Source organism: Lampetra fluviatilis, chromosome 43, assembly GCF_964198595.1.
Source record: "Lampetra fluviatilis chromosome 43, kcLamFluv1.1, whole genome shotgun sequence".
NCBI classification, from domain to species: Eukaryota; Metazoa; Chordata; class Hyperoartia; order Petromyzontiformes; family Petromyzontidae; genus Lampetra; species Lampetra fluviatilis.
Genome location: NC_136317.1, coordinates 6,843,678 through 6,865,923, shown reverse-complemented (window position 1 = coordinate 6,865,923; position 22,246 = coordinate 6,843,678). Strand labels below are relative to the sequence as shown.

The 22,246-nt window shown below is 52.1% G+C and overlaps 1 protein-coding gene across 1 annotated transcript in view; it reads left to right on the top strand.

Annotated features, from left to right (window-relative positions):
• The first annotated feature begins 9,096 nt into the window (after positions 1-9,096).
• Positions 9,097-22,246, top strand: part of LOC144946916 (interleukin-13 receptor subunit alpha-2-like) — a 32,133-nt gene continuing 18,983 nt past the window's right edge. Inside the window, exon 1 of the mRNA XM_078875983.1 lies at positions 9,097-9,240. The gene's annotated coding sequence lies outside the window, so the exon portion shown is untranslated. The remainder of the gene's footprint in view (positions 9,241-22,246) is intronic.

Sequence of the window (22,246 nt, the reverse complement as noted above, 5' to 3'; positions counted from 1 at the left end):
CGATTCCCAACCACAGCCAACATCCGTGGCGCATGACATTCGAACCGGCCCTGCACGTGCCCGGCCCGCACTGACCAGAGTGGTGAGGTATGGTCAAACAACTGCCATGACCGAGAGGCATGGGGAGGCCTTGTGCGGTGGATTGCTGGAGAGCTGTCGTGTCCACAGCTCACTGCTCGGTGCTCTGTTCCACGTCCGTCAATTTAAAGACCATCAACGCATCAGAACATCAACGGCCGCATGCGCCGCCGCATCTTCATCCGTTGTCGATGTGAAGGCACAAGCCACGGTCGAGTGATTGTGGCCATGCGACCTAAGCCGTGAACCGTACAGCGTAGAAAACCACTGCGGCCTGCGCGCCTTCCACGGAGGACGAGGAGCAGCGAAACGACACGAATTCTCTCTCCGCTGAAGCCCTCGCGCCGTGGCGAGCAGCGGATTAGCTTAGACCTCCTCAACATTTATTCTAGATTTGAAGCTTCCGTGACTGCAAGGATTCATACACTTGATGCAGCAAATCTGGCTGTGACGGTCCCATCTGATGACGGAGACTTGTGTTGCCTCCGAAACGTCGTGATTTTTATTTTATTTTTATTAGTTTTAATTTCATTTTTTACCTACGTGACTTTACCGAAAGAACTAAGAGTACTCCTCAACATTGCTACACGCAAGGATATCATAGATTGCAATTGACTTGATTTGATTCCTTCGCCATGAGAGCTGAGACGACACTAAACTAAGACATTTATTTTATTGTATTATGTAAAGGCCACTGAGCTATGCAGTATAGCTATTTTAAAGAAGCGATCGGGCTATTATAAATGAGAGCTCCGCGAAGTGGCTTATCATCACGTGGAAATGTACAGCGGCCAAATAACTCTCAACGCGTGACGTTCATCCTAAATGTGGACGAAAAAACTGGAGGACCCGGACAAAAAAAAAGCCACGTGACTACGAGGAGAGAGACACCGCAAACTCTACATCAGCAGCAGGCGTCAGAGTCGGACTCGAAACCCACGACCTCCTGTAGACCAGGCGAGGGAGTTAACATCTCCTAGCCACCGCTGCGCCCAAAGCTGGGAGGAGAGACGCGGCTGTGAGTTGGTGCGGTGCTCACAGCGACGTTTGTGTGAAGCCGCCAGGTTGCTTTGGTGTCCTCCCACTTGTGAGCCACTCATTGACTGATAACGACTTCGTATATCGAGGACCGCAGAGCTTGGGGGCTGTCGATAAATGACGTCACGCGATTTTGGACGATTTTTGACCGCCCCCCCCCCCCTTCGTCACACGGCGTCACAAAAAGTCAGACCCCCCCTCAAATATGACGTCACAAAGATCTTCCGCCCGCCCCCCCAAATATATAAAACATGCTTCAAATCGCTTTAAACTATTGTCATTGTAGTGCGTATTTAATGTGGTGCTGCACTCTGATGTTGTAGTAGAAAACATTTAATAAAAAGTCTATTTAATTAAGTAGAACGTGTTGTCTATATTTATCTACACATCGTCACAAATGTCTGACCCCCGACCCCCCCCCCCTACGTGCGTGACGTCATTTATGGACGGCCCCTTGAGCAATGCTTTGTGTCGACTCACGTCGTGCCTGACGCTGCTGCCGTTCCCGCTCGCGTCCCCAAAGTGCTTTCCTCTCGGCGATAATGCTCTGCGGCCGCGCGCCGTGTAACAAGTTGAGATGTATAAGTAACGGTAATTATTACCGTGAGTTCATTTAACAAGCGTTGGGCAAACGGACGAAGAGAAAAACACAAACTCGCCAACGGCAACGCTTTTTAGCGTGCGCGGCTGTGGTCGAGACCGCAGGCCAGGTGCTCGCCTCCGACAAAGTGGGAAAAACAGCGCAACTGAAAGAGCCCGCCGGAGGTAAACAAAGTGGAGGGGAGAGAGAGAGGGAGATGTGGGCCCCGGGCAGAGAGACTTTTTGACTTTTTAAACAACTTGTATTGCCGCCAGCAGCAACAGCACTGGAGGCGATTCCGATACGAAATACACAAAATCGCAAACGCTATAAATCCACGCGCTGTGGTGCTTAAAACGCCGCGTACAACACGAAATTAAAGCCACGTGGTGGTGGTGGTGGTGGTCATCGCGCACGTCACGGTGACGAGCGAGCGCTTCAGAAGGTGAACACCACGAGGGTGCCGTCCACGCTGGTACAGAGAGGGGCTTGTCCGGCTCCCCAGCGTTCGAAGAAGACGCGCTGCACATCACCAACGTGTGTGTGGTACATGGCGTGCTCCAGCCGGAGCCGCGCCTTGAGCAGGCCCCTGAACACTGGAAGCACAGAGCAGCCGTCAGTGTCACCTTGAAGCATATTCTTCCTCGTCTTGTACACGGCCCAGGGAAAGAGAGAGATATGAGCCCTGGGAGAGAGGGATAGAGATATGAGCCCTGGGGAGGCTGGGTTCGGCCAAGAGGCTAAGGCGGTGGCGCTCAGAAAGACACAAAAAGGTCGCGCGAAATTGGTTTAACAACGTGGAGGCGTGCAGGTCGATTTTTCAAAAAAAATAGAATGAGAGTGATATTGAACTGATACAATGAGAGCGATATTGTATTGATACAATGAAAGTGATATTGTACTGATGCAATGGAAGTGATACTGTACTGATACAATGGAAGTTATACTGTACTGATACAATGGAAGTTATACTGTACTGATACAATGAGAGCGATATTGTAGTGATACCATGAGAGTGACATTGTACTGATACAATGAGGGTGATACAAGAACCGGTTTACGACGGTGGGTGCCGTTCCTGAAAGTCGCGACGACGAACATCGAAACGCCGCAAATGACAGCGACTCGGGTTCACGTCTCGACAGACAGTGGCTCTTTCAGGACTGCTGCATCGTGAATATCTCTTTATTAAAGCACCACCACCGCCACCACACAGCTCTTGACATATTTGAGTTGTTGTTTTAATTTGGGTGTCGGGCCCCGCGCTCATCACCAAACGAACTCAACGCATTCGGTCAACGACACTGTGGCCTTGAAATAAAAATGCACAATTGGCAACGTTTCGGGAAATAACCCTTCTGCGTGGTACACGGTTTGGCTATACGTACGCTGCGAAAGAAGTCCAACATACAGCAGGTACCTGAGCAGAGATTCCAGACGAGAGACAGAGTGGATGGTAAGAGTTGGAAAGCTGTACTCGTGTGCACCGTGCATGGGGGCTTGATTGCATTTTGCTCGCTCGCTTTCGTAGAGGGAGGACGGCGAGAAAGAGCCACAGACGAGCGGGAAGGCAGCAGCAGCAGCGGCCGACACAACAATTGCCCAAGTTCTGTGTTCTTCTACATATGAAGGTGTTATCGAACAATAACCCGTTGTTTAAAAACGCGACTTTTGCGGCAATGGCCTTTCTTGTGCCGTGGGAAAGATCCATTGGCCGAAACGTCGCCTATTATGTTTTCCTGTTAAAGGCAAAGGCAAAGATGACCGGGGTAGCCTTAACACACTGTTGGGGCAAGTGTTGTTAGCGAGCACCTATAAAAGGCCGGAACAGCGCACGAGGAGGTGGGTGGCCACCACCACGCCCGGCCGCCTTTGTCTCCCCAGTGCCGATGTTTACATACAGCACCAGGTACTCATTTGAGGTGGAGTCGACCTAGGGGAGGCCCAGGACCGTTTCATCAGATAATCGTCATCGGTATTGGCCGAACTCGGGTCGCCGGATTCGTAGCGCAGCGTGCTAACCACTGCACCACCGCTCCCCGTTTTATTGAGGCCACACACACACAGTGTTATCCTCTTTGGTTCTTTCGGTAAAGTCACGTGGGTATAAAATAAATCACGACGTTTCGGGCGCAACACCACCAGCGTCCATCGTCAGGTGGGAAAGCGTGGTCTGCTGCTGATGCAGACTGATGATTGGACGCTTGTGTTGCGCCCGAAACGTCGTGATTTCTTTAATTTTCTACCTACGTGACTTTACTGAAATAACCAAAGATAAAATAAAACAAAAGTAATATAAATTATAATGGTACAAATAATATCTTATTTTTGTTTTATTTTATTTTTCTATCTACGTGACTTTAGCCGAAAGAACCAAAGAGTATGGATCCCTGCAGTCACGAAAGCTTCAAATCGAGATGTAACACGCAGTGTTATTGAGGAATGCGTTAAGGTTGAAGAAACAGCACAGTAATGCTGATGCATCTTGAAGCACGAGGGGAAATCTGCGGAAGCCGCACGGAGGGCACGACGCGAACACGCTCTCTCACAAGGGGTGCAAAGAGAAACAGCGCCTGGCTGACCTCTATTTCTGTCGCGGCTGCGTTATCGTCCGTGTGGTCTGCGTGAGTTGAGTTGCGTAGAGATAAGGGGTAGCAGCTGCCAGTCGCCGATCGGGGGGGAGGGGGTGATGAGGGCATTGAGGGCATTTGTCACCCTCCCACCCAACCCCCACGCACCCTGAGACGACGAAAATATCAAATTGGTGTAGGCGTGCTTCGCTTAACGAGCGAGATACGTTCCGCGAAAATCGCTCGTTCGGCGAAAATCCGTTAAAGAGATCGTCGTTGTTAAAGGCTGAGTCACCTTTCAGCCCCAAAACGTTCCACTCTAGAACAACTTTTTTTTAACGTGAGAAATACGAAGTATAATTTTAAAATAAAGTCATAAAACATCAAATGTATGACTTCGCTTGTAGGCGCCTCTTCTCAGCGCCTGCGATTAATTAGCCGCTCTCCCCCGGGAAGTTCCCGGCTCTCAGTGTTGTGGTGACCACCCCTTGTGACCCACACACAGACAAAGATCCCCCGTATAGCCTTAACATACTGCAGGGACAAGTGCTGTTAGCGAGCAGCACCTATGAAGTCCAGAACAGCACACGAGGGGGGTGGGTGGCCAGAAAGTTAGTACCTCGTAGTGATGTTTACACACAGCACTGGGGACTTATTTGAGGTCGATTCTGGGCCTCCCCTAGGTCGACTCAGCCTGTGACCCACGAACACACACACACACCTTGCCTCTGCCCGTGCAGTGACACACAATCCTTTATATGCGTCAAAGGATTGCGAAGCTATGATGATGAAGCTGCGTGTCACCACAACGGGAAAACTTTCGGGATGGGTCTTGCGACACGTGGTGCTCAACGTGAACAGCACCGGGGGGGTAAGGCCCACAGAGCTATGGAGCTATTTTTCAGAAGCGACTTGGCCACAAATGATAGCTCAACGAAGTGGCTCATCACGTGGACATTTATAGCAGCCAAATACTCTAAATGTGGAGGGAAAAACTGGAGAACCCGGCGAAAAATCCACGCGACTACGGTGAGATTGAGAGAGAGAGACACGCAGACTCCAAATAAACAGCAGCCGTTTAGGGTCGGGATCAAACAAGGACCTCCTGTATAGCAGGCGAGGGAGTTAACATCTCCTAGCCACCGCGGCAGCGAGTTCACGCCGAAGCCGCCGTCCGACGCGACAACACCAGGTCGTGAAATACTGAATCGTCTGATCGTTGTGCGGACTTTGCTGGATGAGGCTCACACATTTCACTGATGAGACGTCGCGTGGTCAAAACCGGTCCAGAGTTTTGCTTTGACTTAATCAAGGCTGCTGAACGGATGCACTCCCGGGTGGCCATTTGTGTGTGGAGAAATACTTCAAATGCCCTTGTTCGAAAGATGGATCACAGAGGGAGACATTGCCCATCTGTTTTGCTATCAATATTATCAGCTGCAAGCACGTATGCGTCATGGGGAGGCGCTTAAACCTCGCACCGGAATGGCGAGCGCCGTACCCCAAGAATCTCTGCCCCAAGCGAGCCGAGCGTAGAAACATTTCACAATAATCTCGAGATAATAATGATGATGACGAGGATCGTGATGGTGATGGTGATGACGAAGATCGTGATGGTGATGATGATGAAGATTATGATGATGATGAAGATCGTGATGGTGATGATGAAGACGAAGATCGTGATGGTGATGATGAAGATTGTGATGGTGATGATGAAGATCGTGATGATAGTGATGATGACGAAGATGGTGATGATGATGAAGATTGTGATGTGATGATGATGACGAGGATGGTGATGATGATGACGAAGATTGTGATGGTGATGATGATGACGAGGATGGTGATGATGATGATGATGAGGGTCGTGATGGTGATGATGATGACGAGGATGGTGATGATGACGAAGATCGTGATGGTGATGATGACGAAGATCGTGATGATGATGATGATGACGAGGATGGTTATGATGATGATGATGAGGATCGTGATGGTGATGACGAAGATCGTGATGGTGATGATGACGAAGATCGTGATGATGATGACGAGGATGGTGATGATGATGACGCCTTGTAACGCTGCACCACTGCTGCCCGATGTTTGCTCGGGCAGAGATAGGGGGCGGAGTAAGTGGGAGTGGAAGGGAGTGGGGGAGTAAGTGAGGGGCTAAGTGGGGGGGGGGGGGTGAGTAGAGTGGGGGCGACTTGGGGATTTGAACTCGCGACCTTTGCATTGGGAGCCGCTCGCTCCACGCCCGAGTCGTTTTGCGAGCGGCAAAGCGACCCCTGTGAGTATGGACCCCTCCTGTGTGTTGGACTCGGCACTCCGGAGTCTTTGTCATCAGCGCTAGGAATCGTCATCGCCAAACAAAAAACAAAACTCAGCGCAATCGTCAACGACACCGTGGCCTTCAAATCGCAATGCGCAATTGGCAAAGTTTCGGGAAATGAACCCGTGACGCATCGAGCAGAGGTGGGAGAGGAAGAGAGAGAGAGAGAGTGGACGGTACGAGTTGGAGGGTGCACTCGTTAATGTAACACATTGCTCCTGCGGAGGGAGCTGGTAGGAACGTTGGGTTGCTCGGTCAATGGCCAGGGTCAACGGCGGCGTGGTGTATTCCGCAAATATGGCCGACTGTGAGGGCGGGCACAAGCCGGCGTGAGTAGGTTAAACGTTGAATTGTATAAGGGCACCACGGGGTGACCAGCCCCTCCCCACCCAGCCCCTCCCCACCCAGCCCCTCCCCACCCTCCCCTCTCCACCCAGCCCCACCCCTCCCCGTTTTGGATGCACGACGGACGGACTGACAGAATAATCCCCTGTGGGCTGGTGGAACCAGGTGGTTCCTACCAGTAACACACCGTGGGGGGCGCGTATGAATCGCATGTTCTTCACATGTTATTCACTCACTCTAAGAGACAGAGAGAGAGATACTCAGAGGCAAGAGGAAGAGCCACAGACGGGCGCGCAAGGCAGCAGCAGCAGCCACGCGGCGAGCCTGACGAAACCAAACGTTGCCTAAGCTCTTGCGCTCCTATACATATCAAGGTGTTTCGGGGCCGTCCATAAATGACGTCACGCACCTAGGGGGGGGGGTCAGACATTTGTGACGATGTGTGACGAGGGGGGGGGGGGTTGAGAAATGTGACGTCACATCAAAATGCGCAACTTTAAATATAGACAACACGTTCTACTTAATTAAATAGACTTTTTAATAAATGTTTTTTCCTACAACATCAGAGTGCAGCGCCGACATTAAATACGCACTACAATGACAATAGTTTAAAGCGATTTGAAGCATGTTTTATTTTGGTGGGTGGGGGGGCAGAGCTTTGTGACGTCATATTTGAGGGGGGGGGGGCTGACTTTTTGTGACGCCGTATGACGAAGGGGGGGGGGGTCAAAATTCGTCCAAAATCGCGTGACGTCATTTATGGACGGCCCCACAGTGGTGCTGGTTACAGGCAAAGATCCCCCAGGTAGCCTTAACATAATTTCGGGGGCAAGTGCTGTTCGTGAGCACCTATGAAGGTCGCCACGGCACGCGTAGTGGAGAGGGGGGAGAGGAGGGGGGAGAGGCGGGGGGCAACACAACGCCCGGCCGCCTTTGTCTCCCTAGTGGCGATGTTGACACACCGACTCCATTTGAGGCTGAGTCGAACGAATGGTTTCGACAATCGTGGGAATCGAACTCTGTTCGCCGGGTATCGTTTGCACAGCACCCTAACCACGACGCTAACCGCACCTCACCAAAGACAAAAATCCCCCTTTAGCCTGTAACAGGCTGTAGGGGCAAGTGCTGTTAGCGACCACCTATCAAGGCCGGCACGGTACAGGAGGGGTGTGGTAGCCAGCACCACGCCCGGCCCGCTTTTGTCTCCCTAGGGGCGATGTTTTTAACACACCGCACCAGGTACTCATTTGAGGCTGAGTCGACCTAGGGGAGGCCCAGGACCGGTTCAAATAATCGTCACCGGTGTTGTCCGTGAGCGGGAATCGAACTCGGTGTCCCCGGGTATCGTAGCGCAGTGAGATACCCGCTACACCCCCCATCACCCCCCCTCCCCCATCACCACGATCACTACCAGCCGCAGCAGCAGGCTGAGTCGTGAGAGGCGGCTGGCTCCCTCCCTGCCCCCTCCTCCCTCCTTCCCCTCCTCCCCCTCCTCCCTCCCCCTCCACCCCTTCCACCCCCCCTCCCTCCTCCCCCTTGCTCCCTCCACCCCCCTCCCTCCCCCTCCCTCCCCCCTCCACCCCTCCCTCCCACCCTCACCCCCTCCCTCCTCCCTCCTCCCCTCCACCCTCCTCCCCCCTCCCCCTCCCTCCCCCCTCTCTCCCTCTACCCCCTCCACCCTCCTCCCTCCCTTCCTCCTCCCCCTCCTCCTTCCACCCCCTCCCTCTACCCCCTCCACCCTCTCCCTCCCCCCTCTCCCTCCCCTCCCTCTACCCCCTCCACCCCCTCCCTCCCCTTCCGCCCCTCCGTCTACCCCTCCACCCCTCCCTTCCCCCTCCACCCCCCTCCCTCCACCCCCTCCACCCCCCCTCCCTCCTCCCCCTCCCTCCCTCCTCCTCCCCTCCCTCCCCCCCTCCCTCCCTCCTCCCCCTCCCTCCCTCCCCCCCTCCCTGGCGAAGCTTTCACTTCCTCTTCTGGAATCGGCGTCTGCCCCCCACCCCGCCCCGCCCGCCACCCCCCGTCCCTCTCGCGTCTCGTCCCCACTTCACCGCCACTGCCGCACGCGCTCACGGCTCACCTGGGCGGACAGCCCCGCCACTGATGATGGAGTCTCCGCACCGCTGCTCATGGAAGTTCTGTGGCTGATGCTGCTGGGCTGATGCTGCTGTAGCTGCTGGGGCTGATGCTGCTGGGGCTGATGCTGCAGCTGCTGTGGCTGGGAGTGTGAATCTGTCGCTTCGCTGCGAGAGGTGTCATCCCCCACTCCTCTCCTCCTGGGCGCTGGCGTGTGTCTCACTCCGAGCGTGAGTATCACTCGCTACGCCACAACACCACCATTACTACTACCACCACCTTACACAACAACCACCGTACACAACAACCACCACCACTACTACACAACAGCCACTCACTACGCTACACCACCACCACTACCACCACAACCCAGCCCTGCCACCACCGCTCCGTGTGTGGGCCTCCCCGAGGCCGACTCTAACGAGCACCATGCTGCTGTGTAGACGTCGTCGTCACTGGGGAGACAAAGGCGGCCGGGCGTCGTGCTGGCCACCCACCCACCCCCCTATTGTGTGCCGTGTCGTCTAATGGAGCTCGATAACTCGCACTTGCCCCTATAGACTGTTAAAGACTACACGGGGCAGCTTTGTCTTTGTTGCTGTCCCCCCCCACCCCCCGTACAGGTGATTGTCCACGTGAGTGAGTGTGTCAGGGTGAGTGAGTGAGTGTGTCAGGTGAGTGAGTGTGTCAAGGTGAGTGAGTGTGTCAGCTGAGTGAGTGTGTCAGGTGAGTGAGTGAGTCAGGTGAGTGAGTGAGTCAGGTGAGTGAGTGAGTCAGGTGAGTGAGTGAGTGTGTCAGGTGAGTGAGTGTGTCAGGTGAGTGAGTGAGTCGAGTGAGTGAGTGTGTCAGCTGAGTGAGTGAGTCAGGTGAGTGAGTGAGTCAGGCGAGTGAGTGAGTGTGTCAGGTGAGTGTGTCAGGTGAGTGAGTGTGTCAGCTGAGTGAGTGAGTCAGGTGAGTGAGTGTGTCAGGTGAGTGAGTGTGTCAGGTGAGTGAGTGTGTCCAGGTGAGTGAGTGTGTCAGGTGAGTGAGTGTGTCCAGGTGAGTGAGTGTGTCCAGGTGAGTGAGTGTGTCAGGTGAGTGAGTGTGTCAGGTGAGTGAGTGTGTCCAGGTGAGTGAGTGTGTCAGGTGAGTGAGTGTGTCAGGTGAGTGAGTGAGTCAGGTGAGTGAGTGTGTCCAGGTGAGTGAGTGAGTCAGGTGAGTGAGTGTGTCAGGTGAGTGAGTGTGTCAGGTGAGTGAGTGTGTCAGGTGAGTGAGTGTGTCAGGTGAGTGAGTGTGTCAGGTGAGTGAGTGAGTGTGTCAGGTGAGTGAGTGAGTGTGTCAGGTGAGTGAGTGTGTCAGGTGAGTGAGTGTGTCGAGTGAGTGAGTGTGTCAGGTGAGTGCGTGTGTCCAGGTGAGTGAGTGAGTCAGGTGAGTGAGTGAGTCAGGTGAGTGAGTGTGTCCAGGTGAGTGAGTGAGTCAGGTGAGTGAGTGTGTCAGGTGAGTGAGTGTGTCAGGTGAGTGAGTGTGGCCAGGTGAGTGAGTGTGTCAGCTGAGTGAGTGAGTCAGGTGAGTGAGTGTGTCCAGGTGAGTGAGTGTGTCAGCTGAGTGAGTGAGTGTGTCAGGTGAGTGAGTGAGTATTGGCTCTAATAGGTGCCCGCTAACAGCAGCCCCAAGAGCCCGTGTCGGCTAGACGGGGGGGGGGGCGTTGTGTGTGTGAACTGCCCACATCGCGTCGCTGTTATCAGCTGCAACAGGCGACGCCGCAGCAGCAGCGGTCCAACGCCGCGGCGTAGAGTGACACTGGGCGATACAACAACACCACTACACCACTACACTACACCACTACACCACCACTACACCACTACACACCACTACACTACACCACTACACACCACCACTACACTACACCACCACTAAAGACCACCACTACACTACACCACTACACTACACCACTACACTACACCACTACACTACACCACCACTACACTACACCACTACACTACACCACTACACTACACCACCACTACACTACACCACCACTACACTACACCACTACACTACACTACTACACCACCACTACACCACCACTACACACCACCACAACACCACCACTACACCACTACACTACACAACACCACCACTACACTACGACACTACACCACCGCTACACACCGCTACACACCACTACACACCACAACTACACTTCACCACCACTACACACCACCACTACACCACCACTACACCACCACTACACCACCACTACACACCACCACTACACACCACCACTACACCACCACTACACCACCACTACACACCACCACTACACCACTACATAACACCACCACTACACCACCACTACACACCACCACTACACCACCACTACAATACACCGCCACTACACCACCACTACACCACCACTACACCACCACTACACACCGCCACTACACCACCACTACACACCACCACTACACCACCACTACACACCACCACTACACCACCACTACACCACTACATTACACCACCACTACACCACCACTACACCGCCACTACACCACCACTACACACCGCCACTACACCACCACTACACCACCACTACACACCACCACTACACCACCACTACACACCACCACCACTACACAACCACTACACCACCACTACACTACACCACCACTACACAACACCACTACATAACACCACCACTACACAACACCACCACTACACAACCACTACACAACACCACTACACAAAACCACCACTACACAACACCACCACTACACCACCACCACACAACCACTACACCACCACTACACAAGACCAGCACTACACACCACCACTACACCACCACTACACAACCACTACACAACACCACTACACCACACCACCACTACACACCACCACCACTACACCACCACTACACACCACCACTACACCACCACTACACAACACCACTACACCACACCACCACTACACACCACCACCACTACACAACCACTACACCACCACTACACTACACCACCACTACACTACACCACCACTACACAACACCACTACACAACACCACCACTACACACCACCACTACACACCACCACTACACACCACTACACAACACCACTACACAACACCACCACTACACAACACCACTACATAACACCACCACTACACAACACCACCACTACACAACCAAGACACCACCACTACACTACACCACCACAACACTACACCACCACTACACAACACCACTACACAACACCACCACTACACAACACCACTACACAACACCACCACTACACACCACCACTACACACCACTACACAACACCACTACACCACACCACCACTACACACCACCACCACTACACAACCACTACACCACCACTACACTACACCACCACTACACTACACCACCACTACACTACACCACCACTACACAACACCACTACACAACACCACCACTACACACCACCACTACACACCACCACTACACACCACTACACAACACCACTACACTACACCACCACTACACAACACCACCACGACACAACCACTACACAACACCACTACACTGAGGGGACGTGTCCTCACCGAGGGGGCGTGTCCTCACTGAGGGGACGTGTCCTCACTGAGGGGACGTGTCCTCACTGAGGGGGCGTGTCCTCATTGAGGGGGGCGTGTCCTCACTGAGGGGGCGTGTCCTCACCGAGGGGGCGTGTCCTCACCGAGGGGGCGTGTCCTCACTGAGGGGGGCGTGTCCTCACTGAGGGGGCGTGTCCTCACTGAGGGGACGTGTCCTCACTGAGGGGGGCGTGTCCTCACTGAGGGGCGTGTCCTCGTTGAGGGGGCGTGTCCTCGCTGAGGGGGCGTGTCCTCACTGAGGGGGGCGTGTTCTCACTGAGGGGGCGTGTTCTCACTGAGGGGGCGTGTCCTCACTGAGGGGGCGTGTTCTCACTGAGGGGGCGTGTCCTCACCGAGGGGGGCGTGTCCTCACGGAGGAGGCGTGTCCTCACTGAGGGGGCGTGGCCTCACGGAGGGGGGCGTGTCTTCACTGAAGGGGGCGTGTCCTCATTGAGGGGGCGTGTCCTCACTGAGGGGGCGTGGCTTCACTGAGGGGGCGTGTCTTCACTGAGGGGGGCGTGTTAGACATGTCCCCCTCAGTGAGGCAGATGTGATAGCTGCCTCCCCTGGTGATTTTCCATTGCAGTTTCATGACGAGACCAGCGAGCCTAAATATCTTTATACACATACGTGAAATAAGTTACCTGGAGTATGGAAGGCGAGGACATGAAATGAAGGGGTCTACAAACATTTGTATATGTTCTCTGTCTGTTCTACAGAGTGAATGAGTGGAGTTTGCGTGATCTCCCCCTGTTCTGCAGAGTGAGTGAGTGGAGTTTGTGTGTCTCTCTCTGTTCTGTAGAGAGTGAGTGAGTGGAGTTTGTGTGTCATCCCTCTGTTCTACAGAGTGAGTGAGTGGAGTTTGTGTGTCATCCCTCTGTTCTACAGAGTGAGTGAGTGGAGTTTGTGTGTCTCTCTCTGTTCTGCACAGTGAGTGAGTGGAGTTTGTGTGTCTCTCTCTGTTCTACAGAGTGAGTGAGTGGAGTTTGTGTGTCTCTCTCTGTTCTGCACAGTGAGTGAGTGGAGTTTGTGTGTCTCTCTCTGTTCTGCACAGTGAGTGAGTGGAGTTTGTGTGTCTCTCTCTGTTCTGCAGAGTGAGTGAGTGGAGTTTGTGTGTCTCCCTCTGTTCTGCAGTGAGTGAGTGGAGTTTGTGTGTCTCTCTCTATTCTGCACAGTGAGTGAGTGGAGTTTGTGTCTCCCTCTGTTCTGCAGTGAGTGAGTGGAGTTTGTGTGTCATCCCTCTGTTCTGCACAGTGAGTGAGTGGAGTTTGTGTGTCATCCCTCTGTTCTGCACAATGAGTGAGTGGAGTTTGTGTGTCTCTCTCTGTTCTGCACAGTGAGTGAGTGGAGTTTGTGTGTCTCTCTCTGTTCTACAGAGTGAGTGAGTGGAGTTTGTGTGTCTCTCTCTGTTCTGCACAGTGAGTGAGTGGAGTTTGTGTGTCTCTCTCTGTTCTGCACAGTGAGTGAGTGGAGTTTGTGTGTCTCTCTCTGTTCTGCACAGTGAGTGAGTGGAGTTGTGTGTCTCTCTCTGTTCTGCACAGTGAGTGAGTGGAGTTTGTGTGTCTCTCTCTGTTCTGCACAGTGAGTGAGTGGAGTTTGTGTGTCTCTCTCTGTTCTGCACAGTGAGTGAGTGGAGTTTGTGTCTCTGTCTATTCTGCACAGTGAGTGAGTGGAGTTTGTGTGTCTCTCTCTGTTCTGCACAGTGAGTGAGTGGAGTTTGTGTGTCTCTCTCTGTTCTGCACAGTGAGTGAGTGGAGTTTGTGTGTCTCTCTCTGTTCTGCACAGTGAGTGAGTGGAGTTTGTGTGTCTGTCTCTGTTCTGCAGAGTGAGTGAGTGGAGTTTGTGTGTCTCTCTCTGTTCTGCACAGTGAGTGAGTGGAGTTTGTGTGATGTCTCTCTCTGTTCTGCAGAGTGAGTGAGTGGAGTTTGTGTGTCTCTCTCTGTTCTACACAGTGAGTGAGTGGAGTCTGTGTGATGTCTCTCTCTGTTCTACAGAGTGAGTGAGTGGAATTTGTGTGTCTGTCTCTGTTCTGTAGAGAGTGAGTGAGTGGAGTCTGTGTGATGTCTCTCTCTGTTCTGCAGAGTGAGTGAGTGGAGTTTGTGTGTCTCTCTCTGTTCTGTAGAGAGTGAGTGAGTGGAGTTTGTGTGTCATCTCTCTGTTCTGCACAGTGAGTGAGTGGAGTTTGTGTGTCATCTCTCTGTTCTGCACAGTGAGTGAGTGGAGTTTGTGTGTCATCTCTCTGTTCTGCACAGTGAGTGAGTGGAGTTTGTGTGTCTCTCTCTGTTCTGCACAGTGAGTGAGTGGAGTTTGTGTGTCTCTCTCTGTTCTGCACAGTGAGTGAGTGGAGTTTGTGTGTCTCTCTCTGTTCTACAGAGTGAGTGAGTGGAGTTTGTGTGTCTGTCTCTGTTCTGCACAGTGAGTGAGTGGAGTTTGTGTGTCTCTCTCTGTTCTGCAGAGTGAGTGAGTGGAGTTTGTGTGTCTGTCTCTGTTCTGCACAGTGAGTGAGTGGAGTTTGTGTGTCTCTCTCTGTTCTACAGAGTGAGTGAGTGGAGTTTGTGTGTCTCTCTCTGTTCTACACAGTGAGTGAGTGGAGTTTGTGTGTCTCTCTCTGTTCTGCAGAGTGAGTGGAGTTTGTGTGTCTCTCTCTGTTCTGCAGAGTGAGTGGAGTTTGTGTGTCTCTCTCTGTTCTGCAGAGTGAGTGGAGTTTGTGTGTCTCTCTCTGTTCTGCAGTGAGTGAGTGGAGTTTGTGTGTCTCTCTCTGTTCTGCACAGTGAGTGAGTGGAGTTTGTGTGTCTCTCTCTATTCTGCACAGTGAGTGAGTGGAGTTTGTGTGTCTCTCTCTGTTCTGCACAGTGAGTGAGTGGAGTTTGTGTGTCTCTCTCTGTTCTGCAAAGTGAGTGTGCGTGCGTGCGAGTGAGTGGAGTTTGTGTTCTCTCACTCCCCTGTTTTGCATGGATTTCCTCTCCGGGTTCTCCGGTTTCCTCCATAGGAAACCCCGCACCATGTAAATGGTGTCGAGACAAAACTTCCCAATGCTGAAACGTTACCCGCAAGTTACTCAATTGGAACTCCACACGGTAACATCGCCTTCGCTATCCCGAGAAAACTCGGCCTGACCCTCCTGAAAAATAAACTTGAGACTCAGAGAGGCTTTCCTGGGTTAACAAGCGCAGTCAGTATAATCATAATAATACACTTTGAGCGATTGAGAAGATCTCCTTGGCTCGGCTTTTCTTTCCGACGACCGAAATCTTTTGTCGTCGATGCTGCCACTGCCATCACGGTTACGAAGGAACGCGGAAAGGCGGAGTGATGGCGATCGCGTCCCCACCGACATCGCCGCGCGTGCTGAACATTTCCACAGCGAGTAGCGACGACTACTTTGGGAGGTGGGCCCCCCTTTTCAATAAACAAACTCCACGGGCAGTGGGGGTGGTTGGCTCGCTGATGAGCTGCGTGTGGTGGAAGCCGGGCAGTGGGGGTGGTGGGCTCGCTGATGAGCTGTGTGTAGTGGAAGCCGGGCAGTGGGGGTGGTGGGCTCGCTGATGAGCTGCGTGTGGTGGAAGCCGGGCAGTGGGGGTGGTTGGCTCGCTGATGAGCTGTGTGTGGTGGAAGCCCGCAGTGGGGGTGGTTGGCTCGCTGATGAGCTGTGTGTGGTGGAAGCCCGCAGTGGTGGTGGTTGGCTCGCTGATGAGCTGTGTGTGGTGGAAGCCCGCAGTGGGGGTGGTTGGCTCGCTGATGAGCTGCGTGTGGTGGAAGCCGGGCAGTGGGGGTGGTTGGCTCGCTGATGAGCTGCGTGTTATGGAAGCCGGGCAGTGGGGGTGGTTGGCTCGCTGATGAGCTGCGTGTTGTGGAAGCCGGGCAGTGCGGTGGTGGGCTCGCTGATGAGCTGCGTGTTGTGGAAGCCGGGCAGTGGTGGTGCTTGTCTCGCTGATGAGCTGCGTGTGGTGGAAGCCGGGCAGTGGAGATGGTTGGCTCGCTGATGAGCTGTGTGTGGTGGAAGCCGGGCAGTGATGAGAGAGCTATATTTGTTTTCATGTTAATAATGAATGATTATTTATGTTTGCTAGGATCTGATTTGTGGTGGCCTCTTGAGCTGCCGAGGGAGGGGTCCTGCTCGGCTGCGGTGATGCCGAGTGCCAAAACGGCTCCCTCCCCCACGGCCAAACCACAAGAAGCAACTTGGGGGCCGTCCATGTTAGACTATGGGCAATGTTAGTCTATGGGCAATGTTAGTATATGGGCAATGTTAGTCTATGGGCAATGTTAGTCTATGGGCAATGTTAGTCTATGGGCAGTGTTAGTCTATGGGCAATGTTAGTCTATGGGCAATGTTAGTATATGGGCAATGTTAGTCTATGGGCAATGATAGTCTATGGGCAATGTTAGTCTATGGGCAATGTTAGTATATGGGCAATGTTAGTCTATGCCTCTATGGGCAGTGTTAGTCTATGGGCAATCCTAGTCTCTGGGCATTGTTAGTCTATGGGCAATGGTAGTCTATGGGCAATGTTAGTATATGGGCAGTGTTCGTCTATGGGCAATGTTGGTCTATGGGCAATGTTGAGTCTATGGGCAATGTTGAGTCTATGGGTAGTGTTAGACTATGGGCAGTGTTAGTCTATGGGCAGTGTTAATCTCTGGGCAATGTTAGTCTATGGGCAATGTTAGTATATGGGCAGTGTTCGTCTATGGGCAATGTTGGTCTATGGGCAATGTTGAGTCTATGGGCAGTGTTGAGTCTATGGGTAGTGTTAGACTATGGGCAGTGTTAGTCTATGGGCAGTGTTAGTCTCTGGGCAATGTTAGTCTATGGGCAATGTTAGTCCCCAGCCACTCCGGTGAGCGAGTGACTGCACGTTGACCTATTGAACTTTCCAGTTCAACTAACGCATCCTGTACTAAGGGGCCGTCCATAAATGACGTCACGCACCTAGGGGGGGGTCAGACATTCGTGACGATGTGTGACGAGGGGTGGGGGGGTTTGAGAAACGTGACGTCACATCAAAATGCGCAACTTTAACTAAATATAGACAACACGTTCTACTTAATTACATAGACTGGGTGTTGACGTTAATGGTATGAATGCATTCGGTGTAAGTTGTCGATTTGATGTGTAAACATCGCCACTTGGGAGACAAAGGCGGTCGGGCGTGGTGCTCGCCACCCACCCCCTCGTGTGCCGTGCCGGCCTTCATAGGCGCTCGCTAACAGCACTTGCCCCAACAGTCTGTTAAGGCTACACGGGTGATCTTTGCATTTATATTTATTCTAACATGTGTACATGTGCCGGTGCGCGTCTGCTATGCGCGCTTGGTGTGTCAATGGAGATGCCCCCTCGCCCATTTGAATAGATTTGCCACCATAAATAATCGTGTTGGGCGCGAGTTGGAAGCAAACTCGGGTGGACGGGGTCTAGGGGTTTTATTCGCTTCAAGGGGTTGGGTTCCGTGTAGCCTCCACTAGAGGGAGGTCTCGACAGCCCCTCGAGGTAGAGAGTCTTTGGCCTTGTCTTCAACACTGGCCAAACGTCTTGTACAGAGGGCCTTGTTAATTGATCATTGGTTTTTTACCCTTCTATCTGGCAACAAAACTGACACCTTTGCATTATGACTGCAGGTATTTGTGGTCTATGCAAACATGACTCCTTGTAAAAAAAAGGTGTCAGTTTTGTTGCCAGATAGAAGGGTAAAAAAACTATTATCATATTTTTTAATGGCAAATGAGGTTCCAATGGTACAGAGGGCCTTGTTATGCAATTTAAACTATTTAGCCAACACATTCTCGTTGGGGTTCCTCGTTATTGTTTAGAAAGGTTCTTGCTATGATGCTTTGACAATTCACGATATAAAATATCGATATTTTACGTCTGGAGGATTTCAAATACAGTGCGTCAGCACCGTTCAATTGCAAAATGTTTGATGTCGGTGTATGTGGGGCTGGAGTAGACGATGAGATGGCATTACACTGGCCTGGACTTTTGCAGCTGTTTTAGACTAATTTCAGGGTGCTGATTTCAAATCTGATCTCAGATTTGCTCTATCACATCTAATTTTTATGCTATCGGCATACCCAATTTTCATTGATTTTACCCGAAATGAACTCTGTCACTTATGATTGCAAGTTGTTGCGAGTCAGTGACTGCTTTAGTGTTAAAATATGGCGCTGTATTTTTAGGATAGTGTGTTTATAATATCATTTTATGTAGATATCCACATTTATTTAATATTTTTCTTCTGCAGTTTTTATTGAAAATGCAATTTTTGATATCTCAAAAACCTGATGTGATAGACAAAAACTGATGCCAGATTTGGAATCAGCACCCCAAAGTTACATTAAAACCGTTGGAAAACCTTATGCCAGAAAAAGTTTGTTGACCAGTGTTATAAACGTGGCTACTGATACAGCATCAGACGACGCAATAATTTGTTGAGATAAATAAATCAAATACATAGCTGAAACAATTTATTGGGTGATGCTGCTGCTGATGTGTTTGCAGTGGTGCACATTTAACACAATGCACACTCAACGCATTCGTCAAGTACACGTTTGCCCACAATTTAAAAAAAATAACAGGCGACGTTTTTTTTTAAAGTCTGCCCTATTGGACCCAACGACCTGTGACTCGGCACAATGTAATCTCCCAAGTGCAGCAGCAGCAGCAGCATCGAGGCTGCTTCCACTCCTCTATCTCGAGATCTCCCCATCTCTCCCTTACAATTCCATCACATCCTCCTCCCCTCTTCCTTAGCCTCCCATCGCATCCCCCCCCTCTCACTCCCCCTCTCATCTCCCTCCCCATCCTTCCCCTCTCCCTTACTACCCCCCCCCCCCCCGTTTCTCACCCCCAAAATGTAATTTATGTTTTCGTTCATCTCTTCTCTCTCTCTAAACCAGCTCAAGCCTTCTGTAAACCACGTGACGTGTGTGTGTGGGCACTGTTTCATGGCTTTATTTTGGTGATTTCGAAAAGTGTATTGGTTCAGCCATGTTTGTTTGTTGTAGTACAGAGTTAGACTGATGGCCTTAATCTAAGTTGTCTTGTGGTTGTTGTTGGTTGTTTGACTTGCATCCCACTGGGATTTTTGCACACAGCGTTGGTGTACGGTGTTTTTTCTGCAATATTTTGCCGTCTTTTCTTGGATTTTCTGTTTGCACTCAGTCACATATTCACTTTAAGATGTTTTTTTGTTTATGTTTTTGCTCTTTGTTTGTTGCGGTTGCACCCGATTCAAGAGCCGAATGGCTCACAGGGCTATACCTAATAAATGAACTTGAACTTGAACGCCCACTCTGAACCCCTCCGCGCCATTTGCCCCCTATGAGAACAGACGCCGCTCCTCCTCCTCCTCCGTGCAGCTCACTTCTCCCTCTCTTCCCTCCCTTCTCATCGTCATCACCAGCTTCTCTTTTTTTATGGTCAGTGGAAACAAGAAGATGCTCGGTATAGTCAGCACTTTGCTTCGTTCATCATTTCGTATTAAAAAAAAATAACTTTGCTTTATGTAAACCCCCACCTCTCGCTCGCTCTCTCACTCGCTCTCTCGCCGCTCTCTTGCTCGCTCTCTCGCTCACTCTCTCGCTCACTCTCTCGCTCACTCTCTCGCTCACTCTCTCGCTCGCTTGCTCGCTCACTCTCTCGCTCACTCTCTCCCTCACTCTCTCGTCGCTCTCTCGCTCGCTCTCTCGCTCACTCTCTCGCCCACTCTCTCGGTCACTCTCTCGCTCGCTCTCTCGCTCGCTCTCTCGGTCGCTCTTTCGGTCACTCTCTCGGTCACTCTCTCGGTCACTCTCTCGCTCACTCTCTCGCTCACTCTCTCGCTCGCTCGCTCTCTCGCTCACTCTCTCGCCCACTCTCTCGGTCGCTCTCTCGCTCGCTCTCTCACTCACTCTCTCGCTCACTGTCTCGCTCGCTCGCTCTCTCGCTCACTCTCTCGCCCACTCTCTCGGTCGCTCTCTCGCTCGCTCTCTCGCTCGCTCTCTCGGTCGCTCTTTCGGTCACTCTCTCGCTCACTCTCTCGCTCACTCTCTCGCTCACTCTCGGTCACTCTCTCGCTCACTCTCGGTCACTCTCTCGCTCTCGGTCACTCTCTCGCTCACTCTCTCACTCGCTCACTCTCTCACTTGCTCACTCTAACGCTCACTCTCTCGCTCACTCTTGCTCACTCTCTCGCTCACTCTCGGTCACTCTCTCGCTCACTCTCGGTCACTCTCTCGCTCACTCTCGGTCACTCTCTCGCTCGCTCTCTCGCTCACTCTCTCGCCCACTCTCTCGGTCGCTCTCTCGTTCGCTCTCTCGCTCGCTCTCTCGGTCGCTCTTTCGGTCACTCTCTCGGTCACTCTCTCGCTCACTCTCTCGCTCACTCTCTCGCTCACTCTCGGTCACTCTCTCGCTCACTCTCGGTCACTCTCTCGCTCTCGGTCACTCTCTCGCTCACTCTCTCACTCGCTCACTCTCTCACTCGCTCACTCTCTCGCTCACTCTCTCGCTCACTCTCTCGCTCACTCTCGGTCACTCTCTCGCTCTCGGTCACTCTCTCGCTCACTCTCTCGCAGTCCAACGGCCTCCGACGGGTAGCTCATAACTGCACGCAGAGCTCCCCGTCATCTGCCTCTCACCCCCGACACCTCCGCACCCTCATTCCCCCTCCTCCCTTTCCTGCTGATGACCGTGAGTTGTGGCCTCCTCTTGGACCGTCTTGGGGACCTCCCTCCCGGCGTCGCTTCCCTTCCCTTTGGAAAAGAGCTTCATAGCTCATCGGATTCCCCCGTTGTAAATGCAGATTCTGATTTTTTTTCCATTCCTTTCTCTCTAACAGTGCATTACTTCCTTGACTCTACCCCCCCCTTTGTTATCACGTCCGAACGTGCGATAGGGAATCCCTTCAGTGCGACTGTGCCGCAAGATTGTGGAATGAGTCATATGGGGAGGGGTGGTGGTGCCGCGGTTAGCGTATTATGCCATGAAGCCGGTGGCCCCAGTTCGATTACCGACCACAGAGACATCCGCGGAGATCGATATCTGAACTGGGCCCCATCATCTCCCCCACCCTGCCAGCGCTTCACCGACCCACACTGACCAGCGTGGTGGAGTATGGTGAAACGGTCCCATAGACCGATACGGTGTAGAATAGGCATTCATCCAGCAGCGGAGTGACAAAAGGGCTGCACAGTATTAGGACTGTTTGTAGTGTTGTTTATTTGTCTCGATCAGCTCCAGCCTCCTCCTGTAGTCGGTGAGAAGATGCATTTTAGAAACATGCGCTTCGAGTATTTGGCTTCTGATATGAAATTCCATGTGATAAGCCACATCGTTGAGATATCATTTGTGGCCAGGTCGCTTCTGAATAAGTAATATTTAAAAAAAAACTTTTAAAAACACGCTTTAATGAAATGTACCGTACTAGTAATGGAAGAACTCCACGACTCCAGGAAGTGGCCCCGAAGCTTGGCATAACGTAAGGGGCCGTGGTGATTTACAGCCAACGTTAGTTGAGCGTGGACAATTAGACCCAAGCCGAAACATAACATATAAAAAATAATGTTTAAAAATGTTTTTATTTTATTTTTTATGATAGAATATAGTTTTGTCATCAGTATGACATAAGTATACCAAGTTTGCAGTCGATGCCACATTGGGAAGTG